Genomic DNA, 9,857 nt, shown 5'->3' on the forward strand with positions numbered 1-9,857 from the left:
TGCTTCTCCGGTTTTCTGGGTGGACTGACTGAAGTTGGAGGATCTGCTGGGTATCTAAATGACCAGAAGAAGTTCCAGAATCAGAGTAAAGTGACACTTCAGTACAAAGCTACCACTAATTTCACGCAGTTGTCGATGACTCATCTTAGAAATGTGGACATAGAACAAACATATCATTGGCATCCTTTATGGGGCAAATGCTTTCTTGTATTTGATAGTGAGAAGTTAGACCCTAGTAGTCTTGAGGACACACAGGGCAGATTGGAAGCTGTGATAAAGAAGATTCCTATATTTAGTGTTGTAGGGGGAAAGCTTGTACCCAGCTAACTTACAAAGAAAAAGCCCTGTTTGAGGAATTGTTCTGCGGACCTTCTTCTTCAAAGCAAGACTGCGACAGTTGAGGAGACCGTGAACTTCCAAATCTACTGGGAGAAAAGGGAAAGAATGCTGTTCCACTGAACATCTGGCTGATGCCTCTGAAGAATTTTTATTCCAATGCTCCTCAGCTGATAACTGAGATCAGCGATGGACTAATAAGAAAGGCTAAGAATGCTCTAGAACACTCATATCGGCTAGAAAAAAGATGCAACAATTTTCTGGAAGACAAAGCAGTGACAGATTTACCACAGATTCATAAAATGTTGAGCCCTTTCCAGAAACTGTGTGTCTATTTCAGAATCACACTCCAGCAGACCATGACAAAGAAATCCATTCAGGAAGGTAAAGAAGATGAGACCATTCAGACATGATAAACTAAGCAAGTGGCTGGATCATAAAGAGAGAGAGATCAATGTCATCAGGTCCTGTGTGAAGATGATGGAGGGAACAAAGATTGTCCCAAACCAGTCAGAGTTGGATAGAGAGGTTTTTGCCCCTTAAGCAGCTGGACAACTACTTCAGATGAAATGTTAACTAAAAAGAGATACCTCCATGACTTTGCTAGACCCCTGAAGAAGTCAATTTCCTTGTAGCAACAATAGCTCTTCTGCCTTCCAGGCACTAAGAGTGCCCTCAGCACTACTAGTGGTCAATGTGGTACTGCAACTATAGGTGTAATCAGGAAGTAAAAGCACATGTAGTACAGAAATGCCAGCAAATGAACAACCTGGGTATACCATCTTCTGCCATTCTTTGCTTTAGCGCATTGAAAGCATTGCTTGTAAGTTATTTTTCATTGCTTATAAGGTCATTTATTAGAATTAATTAATATAAGTTGTTGATGGGACGTTTTCATGTTTATTCACATTCACACGAATCATGGTAATTAATGCTATTCTATGCAAGCCTATGCAGTGTGTTATATGTATGTTATGCTATGTTTAATGCAGCATCACCCAGTTGTGTTTACTATGCATTCAATCTGTTTTGGGCATATTTGTGCAAATCTAAATAATAATGTATACGATGACATATTGTTATTGGTTTCTTTATGCACATTACCTGTGTGAACAAATGTTATGTCATGCATCATCTTCAAACGTGTAATAGACAACATTTTGTATCTTTTCAGTTCACTGTTTATTCATATCTACATGCACGCAAAAGTCTAAATTAAACTTGGAGTTTGGCTGGCTGTCTAATTCTGGTTAAGAACCCCATTAGAAGGACAGTTTCTATAGCAAATACAGTACATAAGTACATAAAAGCAAGCATTTACCATTATAAGAATGGTATTTTAGTCCCTGATGATTTTTTAACTTTGTTACATCCCTCCTGTGGAGACTATCGAAGACAGAAATGTTTTAATCCTGTGTAAGTAATTTTTATATATTTGTTTTCACTTTCATTAAAACAAACTATACAAAATTATTTGATTTTCCCTTGTATCAATTTGCCATGCAATTACCATACAAGATGTGTTAACAAGCCTAAGAGTCTACAACCATGCTAGTGGCTCTGTAAGGTTGTACTTAGACACAACATCGCTTTGAGCTAAATGCTAAGGTCAGCATGCTAGCATGCTCACAATGACAATGTTAACTTGCTGATGTTTTGCAGGTATAATGTTTACCACATTCACCATCTTTACCATTAGCACTAAACACACACACATAATCTAAAGTATTGGACACATTAAAATGTTGACCTGATGATGGTGCTTGATGAAAAGTACCATCATTAAGTTGTGACAGTTCATCCTGAGGGGCACATGAATGTGTCTGAACCACTTTTCAGGGCAATTCTACCCTCATTTGTGAAAATTTAGGCACAGTCTATGGAAATACTGGATTTAAATGTTGGTTTTGCCCTGTACAAAGATGTTGTCAACAGTAGACACCTGTAAGATCACAAAAATACCTTTGAAGATGCAAACCTCTGCCAGATAATAGGTAGAAAAATAACATTTGTATTTCCTCCCTAAGGTTTGCTCTGAGAAGTCTATGTGACCAACTGACTGAGTGACATGCAGAGCCCCGAGGTCACAAATGGGATTAGGGCAATCCATCCAATATTTGTTGAGACTTGTGCACAACATCCCAGTTCCACAATGCTTGAGATTTATAAAACAGAATCAGGCGTATGTGGTGCTTTATAAATCTGACGAAAAGAATGCTAATGCATATTTCTGTCTTTGTGCTGCTTCACCAACTTTTGATTTAACCCTCAGAACAACTAGAAAAAGAACCAGAAGACCCAAGAGTTCTGAATGTTCCTATTGGATAAATAGGTCAGAGAGGTACTGTTCAGGCCTTTATAGACAAGGAGTAACATTTTGTAATCAATTTCTAAAACTAACCGGGAGCCAATGCAGAGATCTGAGGACAGGTGTGATATGATCAAAATTGTTCTTTCTAGTTAGGTTTAGGTTAGGTTTCTGGCAGTGGCATTTTGGATTAGCTGTAGTTGGCCCACAGTCTTTTTAGGCAGAACAGTGAGGAGGGCATTGCAATACTCCAACCGACAAGAAATAAATGCACATATTTTTCAATCTCTGCCTGAGATTGTTACAGAACAGACAGGCAGGGGACACCGAGATGGACAAGAATGTTCTTTATTCAATAACAGCCAGAGAGAGAGTGGGTATGGAGAGAGGGAAGTGTGAAGGAGGGAGATCACTGGAGAAGGGAGATCGCTTAGATAAAGAAGATATAAGGTTTATGCCGAGTGGCATGTAGAGTCCTACATTCGAACGAGGTCAGACCCATACTGAGGTGAGTGCAGGGCTTTTATGCTGACTGTGATTGGGAGCTAATGTGGAGCAGGAGTGTGATTGAGAACAGGTGTGGATCATTAGTGGAGGTAGTGGAGCCTGGAGTATCCATGACATACCCCCCCCCCTCCACGGCCAGCCGAAAAACCCCGCCGACGTGGTGGTCATCCTCCACCATGGGGAGCAGGTGGATCCGGGCAGCCGGCCGGAGCCTTGGCAGGTGTGGAGCAGGGAGTCTTGGACGAACGACCAGGAGGTTGGACAGGTGTGGAGCAGTGGGTCTCGGGCTGACGACCAGGAGCTGAGGACTTCCGGTGGACGACCCGGGGATTGGCCTGGCGAGGAGCTGGGGACCTCGGGCGGGCAACCCGGGGACTGGCCTGGCAAAGAGCTGGGAAACTCGGGCGGACAGCCCGGGGACTGGCCTGGCGAAGAGCTGGGGACTGGCCTGGCGAAGAGCTGGGGACCGGCGACGGGACATCGGGGCTGCGAGCCAGCGACTGGACATCAGGGCTGCGTGCTCCAGCCGGGAGAGGAGTCGACTGCGACCCAGCATGGAGTCTAGGAACAGGGAGTTGCTGTGGTCTGGTGGTCTGTTCCCGCAAATCACTGTCATGGTGGTCTTTTCATGACCAGAAGAATAGTTCCACTTCATCCTCTCATCGAAGTTGTAAACTTTGACACCCTCTTTGACACGAGGGGGCCCTTGTGCAATTTACGGGGCCCTATGCAACTTGCATAGTGAGCATATAGGGCTGCCTGGCTCTGCCTCCTCATGCCTAAACCTAACCAACCCAACCAACAAAGGCAACGAGTACTAGCCAGTCAGAGGCAGAGTAGGGCGGGTCTTTCCTTCGCCATAGGAAAAAAAAATTGGCTTGCAGCCAAGTGGCAACCTCCAGGGCTGAAAAATGAAGCCAATGCAGAGGTGCCAAAAACTGAGGCTGGCTCCAAAAGCTAGTCAATCCTCATAGAGCCCCATGTTAAAATGGCCATCTTTACAGCAGAAATAACAGAATTTACAGCCTGGTACAAAAAACAGTTTTGATCTCTATAGCTAATTTTCCCCTTCATGACAACTGTGAGGGGGTTGAATGTTTTTATAACTCACCTGTTTAATTTATATTAAAGCTTAAATTTATGCACAATTAACGGCGGGGCAGTTGAGTGACCTCTTTGCCCATTTTTGGATTAGGCAGAGTCAGGGACTGCCAAGATGGTGATGGCCAGAGCCACTGGGAGTCGCCCAGACTCACAACGGCTCTTCAGAAACCTATGGGTGACGTCAAGGACACTACGTTCATGTTGTATACAGTCTATGCTTGCAGCACACTACTGAATGATGCACATCAGAGGGGATTTAGAAGTGGGTATACACAATGCCAATGTCAGCTCTTGGAACAGGTCCTGTGAGATGTCCAGAGATTCATAGAGGCTCAGTGTGTCACTCAGTCTGTTCAGTGCCTTTGCAGATTGATATCTTCCATTTCGCAGTTTAGTCAGATTAAAAGTGAATCCGAACATGTTGTGTAACTCCCACGTTTGTGTAAAATGGATGCGGAGAGGATGCGGATGTGGAGTCCGGGCGCAATCTTCTGGGACCCAGGATCTTAACCCAGGAAGGAATAATTGCATAGATTTTTTTCATTTGACCTTTATTTTCATTGGACAAACAGGAAATTTGCTTTAAAGTATGTTGGGTTTAAAAAAAAACCCTGCATTGCGAGGCCCTTAAGAGGCGTCTGGCCTATGTAGCTGCACCTCTCGCACACCCCTTGCGACAGCTATGTATATAAAGTAACTTATTACATTACAATATTTATTCCAGTACTTTTGCACTCCCACACATCCCTGAAGTAATTATAACTCATGTTTACAGTTTACAGTAACTTTGATCTGTATATAGACATTATATGTTGTCCATTTATACATACATATATATATTTTTTTCACCTACTTACCTACATAACTTGTTTGCTTATCTTTGTTTAGCTTTGTTGTCCTTGTTTTGGCACTATGTGTCTTCCTGAACATTGTTCTAGGAACTGTGTAAGTACATTGAGAGCTGTTATGTTAGGATGGCAAGAAGGGAGTGTAGAAGCGAGAGCTCAGGACCACATGTCTTGTGTTCCACTCAGTAACCTTTATTTAAACCAAAACCCTATTACAGGATACATTCTATATCTATCCACCAGGTGGCAGTGATGTACCACAACAAATCTCTGATAACGCTACAACCCCCTTTCTGTGTGCTGTACTGTACTGCACAGTCTCATCAGTCTTTTATAACAGTCCTCAGAGAAACCCTCCATGTTTGCAATTTTTCTGAAACTATCTGCAGAGAACACTCGACTCTTGAGGTATTCAGTTTTGTTAGGTCAACTCGACACACATGTGCATCTCTGTATTATTTGGTTTAGGTACAGGGATCATTCTGGCGCACCAGTCTGTGGGTTGTTCAACCCTTGAGATTACACCAACAGCCCCAGACCTGCACACTTTTGCATAGTGTCCTTGTTACATTTGTTGCAAAATACATCTTTGGCTGGACACTGCTGTTTGCTATGAGATGGTGCTCTTCCACATCTTTAGCACTGTGTCACTGTGTGGCCGTGACTGCGGGTGTCTACTTTGTCACTTTAAGTGCATTTTGCTCTGCTGCATAGCTTTACCTTTTTTGACTGGTCGCTGCTGCACACCAAACACTGTCCATATTAGCTGCTGTAGCCTCTGTTTTAAAGTTGCTCATTAGTTTCTCAGGCACCGATCCATGGCTGCTCACTTTTTTTGTTCTCTCAGTAGTGTAACTTAGCCTACCAATCAGCAAGGCTGCAAAACAAATGAAAATCACAGGTTCTCTTTGTTCTCCACGAAACAACCTCTTAGTTGACTTTTTCACCATTATGAACAAAGTATCCTGACACCATGTTCTATTAGGATGGCAAGAAGGGAGTGTAGAAGTGAGAGGTTTGTGTTCCACTCGGTAACCTTTAACCAAAACCCTATTACAGGATACTCTCTGTATCTGTCCACCAGGTGGCAGTGATGTACCACAACACATTTCTGATAACACTGCCAGAGCTACTAAACCAGAGTCAAAATTCCTTGTATGCGTTAACATACTTGGCCAATAAAGCTGATTCTGATTGTGATTCTGATTGAACAGCTTGAGATGAAAATGAGCTTTTAGCTATATCTGGTACGATACATTTATTGTGCATTGTCCTTGCTAAATAAACAATAAACAAACAAACATGATTTGTAGTCACAATAACACTGTGTTTCTTTAGCCTAATTTCCACTGTATGGTACAGCTCAGCTGGTTTTGGGGGTTTCTACAACGGAAGATGGTTCTCAGCAGCATGGCCTTTGGAGCTTGCAATGAAAGCCAGGTCACTTCCTCTGCTCTCCTCGCCCCCATAGCAGCTGCAGTTATTCTGTGGGGCCATGAATGGTCCCGCAAGTCCATCCTCATATACTCCGACAACCTCACAGCTGTCAACATAAACAAAGGTCGCTCCAACACCCCATCCATCATGCCGTTCATGCGGCGCTTAACCTGGCACTCTGTTTCACATCTAACACCGGCTCCTCCATATTTGGCCTGACGTTCAATATGTAAATCCTACCCTCATACACCTGATCGTCAACTCCCAGAACTCAGTCATCAACAGCTTAGCGCCCTCTACCCACTTGTCTTACTGGTCAGCTTGGAAGAGTTTCCGCCACTTTCACAACCAGTACAATATAACCTCCCCGTAGTTTGATCTTGTCACCTTGTCCTGTTTTGTTACTTATGCCCACACCATGATGGTCATCAAAACACACACCATCAAAATTTACCATAGAGGTAAACTTCTGACTGGAAACCCTGGCCCTGGCCCGGTCTCTAACCATCCTCACATAACCTTACTTCTCAGAGGACTTCAACATGAAGAGCCAACTCAAAATCAACACCACCTTCCTCTTACAGCCGACTTGCTGTCAGTCTGCATCCATACCATCCGCTCCGGATACAGTATCCCTCATGATGCTTGAACCTTAGAAGCCATGTTTCTGCTGGCTTTCTTTGGTTTCCTCAGATGCTCCGAATTCACAACCTCTACCCTTCATTTTGACCCATGCCATCACGCCTGCATTTCAGACTTGTCACACTTCTCAGATGACACCATAATATTCTACCTAAAACAAACCAAGACCAGTCAATCTGGCCATCCTACGCCCATCTTCTACTTCGAGGTCCAATCACCGCTGAACCCTTTCGAGACACTTGCAAACTACTTACAATTCTGGAAATCCCAGAGTATAACCACGTCAGAACCTCTCTTCGTCTCAGAGGCTGAACAAGTAGCTACTCGATTCTGGTTCCACCAGTTCTTCCGCCATGTACTCCTTGTCCGGCGTTTCTTCCATTCATTACTCTGGTCACTCCTTCATGATAGGAGCTGCTACCTTTGCCTCCCGCAATGGCATTCCTGAGAACTTAATACAAAACATGGGCCGTAAAACATTTACACGTATCCTGTTGATGGTGTGGTCCCTGCTTTCCAGGGTGACTGTTGGAGCAGCTTTAAATACTTTTGCCTTCCATTTTGGTTGGACAACACGTTGTAAGTAGTTATTTTCGAGCATAACCCCTTAGGACCCCTTGGGGTACTTCTTTTTCAAACATTTTTACTACATTTTTCTAGTCACTGAGTCATTTCTTTGATGTGTAATTTGCAAATATTCAGTTATTCTTATGTTTAAACCTTTGATCTGTTTACGCAGTTGTTAAGTTTCTACTACTTATTGCTTGATTGCTTTTACACTGTTATAGTATAAGGTCTATTAATATACAGTACAAATAAAGTAAAATAAAATTACAGTGTGTGTCTAAGCAAGGTTTTGTTTGGTTGCTCAACAGACCCCAAATTAAAATTTTTGAAAATAAAATAATACCTGCATCCTAAATAATTTCAAGCAAGCAACAGCTGCATTTACAAGAGAGCTGTTGTGAACTAGAGTGGCTACAATTGCAGCAGAGAAGGCTCAAGGAGGTAGACAGTCACTAGACGACTGTTACTAGCATTTTCTTTTTTACAAGAATCCTATACTGTTATGAGAAGGTTGACATTATCCACATTAGAGTGAGGACTAGAGTGGACTTCTGTACTGAAGCTGCAGGCAACAGATCACAGCTCTTCTGCCTATAACCACCACCCATACAACCCAAGCCACACTTAAACAAGATTACTGAACAATAAATTTAAAATGTTAATATAATAGTATAATGTTTGTATAGCCTTGATATATGTTAGTTATGTTAGTATATTCATATAATAGTATACTATATACCACTAGTCTAATCATTCCAATTGGACAATACTGTATACAGTATACAGTATATACAATCAAAAAGTCATTAAATCCATATGCAAAACAAATGGTCTACATTGGTGGTTAGTCTCTAATTTGTTAATGCTAAGTACTAACTTGTTAATAATCATAACCATTCATGCAAAACAATGAGTTCAACATTTCAAAAGTTTGCTGTAGCACGTCAACCTTTTTTTTAATGTCCGCCCCATCCAGGTGATTGGTCGGTTCATGAAAAGTGACATTACTTATGATATAGCTAAATAGCCAGCTAGCCAAACCCAAACCTTGCTTATCTTATCACTATTGTTTTCATTCCCACTGCTTCAGCAGCAGAACCTTGATTAACACTTGAACTGGTATCTCTGGGCTCACTGGGCTGCTCTCTCTCCTCTCGGGCTCACTATGCTGACATGATTGACTAATGAAGAATTTGTTATTTTAAAACTTTTGTCTGCATTAGCCTCAAGGGACTGCAACCTCTTCTCTCTCAGCTTTTTAGCACCACCTTTACATTTTTTTCTCTTTTTATTTGTCCATCTTGCTCCACTCCACTATTTATCCATGTAATGTCATCACTTAGTAGACATAGAAGGGGCGGGGCCCAGGTAAAGTTAGAATGAACTGGACCAAAAGTAATTGGCTGGGCGAGAGGGGGTGACAGATGTAATACCCAACCACAGCGGTTCGGCAGCCCACTCGCCTGGGCCAGTCAGCCACACTGCTGCAAAATCAGTGGCCTGACAACGTATCTCTCTCGCTATTGTTTTTGTATAATTTTGGCACACTGTTTTTGAAGGTGCGCAGTTTAATGAAGGCACTGAGCCCAAAGGCTGTGGGAGAGGTTTAAAGATGTGACTGGGCCAGCCCAGTGTCAATAAAAAAGCCAAAAGGAGCCTGGTCTGTCAAATGGCCAGTCCAGCCCTGCCTTGATGGAATCCAAAACTTCACATCCTTACCAGCCACCTCCTCATGAGCTTTTGCTCTATCTGGAGACTGTATGAACACCCAGAATGCAGTTTAATATCAGGGGTAAAGTGGATCTAGAAGAGTTTTCGTAGAGTGGATTCAGTTTCTCCTGTATTTGACCAGAAGGAACCTTCAGCCACTGAGGCTCAGGGTCATCCGTGGAGGCTTTTCCAGTTCATCCAGATATTTCTCAATAACATATTTGCTCTCACACACTGTTTGTACAGAGGTGATGGAGGCGGGCATTTACAGCTGCATGTCCATCTGTCTCACGTACATACACACCCACTGCGGAGACAAAGGTTATATTAAACGTGTCACCCTGTTGAAATGAAAGTGCTTTATTAACCATGACTTCCTCCTATCCCACCTACACTGT

The 9,857-nt window shown here is 42.7% G+C and overlaps 1 pseudogene; it reads left to right on the top strand.

Annotated features, from left to right (window-relative positions):
* LOC122886719 lies at positions 1–1,368 on the top strand (annotated as a pseudogene).
* The last annotated feature ends 8,489 nt before the right edge of the window (positions 1,369–9,857 follow it).

The sequence above is a fragment of the Siniperca chuatsi genome, linkage group LG13 (genome assembly GCF_020085105.1).
Source record: "Siniperca chuatsi isolate FFG_IHB_CAS linkage group LG13, ASM2008510v1, whole genome shotgun sequence".
Taxonomy (NCBI): domain Eukaryota; kingdom Metazoa; phylum Chordata; class Actinopteri; order Centrarchiformes; family Sinipercidae; genus Siniperca; species Siniperca chuatsi.